The sequence below is a fragment of the Lucilia cuprina genome, chromosome 3, assembly GCF_022045245.1.
Source record: "Lucilia cuprina isolate Lc7/37 chromosome 3, ASM2204524v1, whole genome shotgun sequence".
In the NCBI taxonomy this organism is placed as follows: Eukaryota; Metazoa; Arthropoda; class Insecta; order Diptera; family Calliphoridae; genus Lucilia; species Lucilia cuprina.
In genome coordinates, this window is record NC_060951.1 from 52,918,866 (window position 1) to 52,920,488 (window position 1,623).

Below are 1,623 nucleotides of genomic sequence, written 5' to 3' on the forward strand. Positions count from 1 at the left end.
AGTTCTGTTCTAGTTCTGTTCTAGTTCTGTTCTAGTTCTGTTCTAGTTCTGTTCTAGTTCTGTTCTAGTTCTGTTCTAGTTCTGTTCTAGTTCTGTTCTAGTACTAGTAACTAACCAATAAATGTTGGTTTCTGTAATGATATCAACTTTCTCCGTGTAGCAGCTTTTCGATGATATTGTTGAGTAGATCTATTTCAAATGTAAAATTTGCTCATGTATTTAATTAAATGTTTTTGTAAATTATATTTATGTATACAAACAATATATAAAAATAATTAATTATTAATAATAATAAAAAATTATAAATTGGTGTTTTATTGTACATGTAAACATGTATAAAATGCAGTCAACAGATGCCTGAAATAAAACAATTTTTTGTTTGTGAACAAATATTTATGAAGAAAAATTAAATAAATATGTACTTTATTAAGCAACCTCTTTATTTAGTAAAAAAAGAACTTGAAAAAATGAAAAATATTTTTTTTTTGTAGTAAGAAAATAAAAACTGCATTTTCGTCTGACGAATATATAATTAATTAAAACATTTTATAGATTTTAAGTGTTGAGTTTTTGTTGTTAAATTTTTGTTTATTATATTTTATGGTTTCAGGAATTTTAATTATTTCATTAATTACACGTATACAATACACAACACATTTCAAGTTAAACATATTTTACAGTAACATTAACTGCCAAATTACTTAACTGATTAAATTTAATTAAGTTAAAAGAAATATTTGAAATTGTTTCGTTAACCAAAGTTTTTTTTATTAGGTTTATTTTTAATTAAATACTAAATAATAGGTGTAATATTGATATTTGATTTGGCGATTAAAATGGTTTTCGTTTAAGAAAAATAAAAATATTACAACATGTTCTTGCAAAAAATAAAATAGTAGGGGAAAGAAATTATCTTATGATTTAAAAATTTTAACTTACGGCATTTTATACAAATTTATTTAATTTTAAATATGAATGCATGTTATTTTGAAATTCATATTTTAAAATTTAATTTGTTTTCTTTTACCCACATTTAACAATAAAACAATTAACTATAATAATAAATAAATCATACGTAGTATTACTAAATATACCATTTACTTTATGCAAATTGTTAAGAAAATGAAAGTAAAACTGTTGAATAAAGTACCTATAGATAAAACAATAATATTTGCAAACAAAGAATAAACAATAGTATTTAATTACCTACATAAATATATTATTAAATTTAAAACAAAAACATAAATAAAAAATAAAATTGAAAACCTAGCAAAAAAATCAAAAATAAATTTAAAACTTAAGTGAAAATATTACCAATACCAGAAAAAGCGTAAATATTTCTAAAAAAAAGAAAAAAATGTTAGAAAAGAAAAGCAGCAGTCATAAAACTCCAAAAATTAAAATCTGAGAAATATTGCATGTATTAGATGTAAGAAAGACTTTTGAAGAGGAAAAAATGTTAATGAAATTACTTATGAGTTATTTAAATGATGTTTTTTATGTTCCTTTTTATTGCTAGTTCAGTTTTAGTTCAGTTTTAGTTCAGTTTTAGTTCAGTTCTAGTTCAGTTCTAGTTCTAGTTCAGTTCTAGTTCAGTTCTAGTTCAGTTCTAGTTCAGTTCTA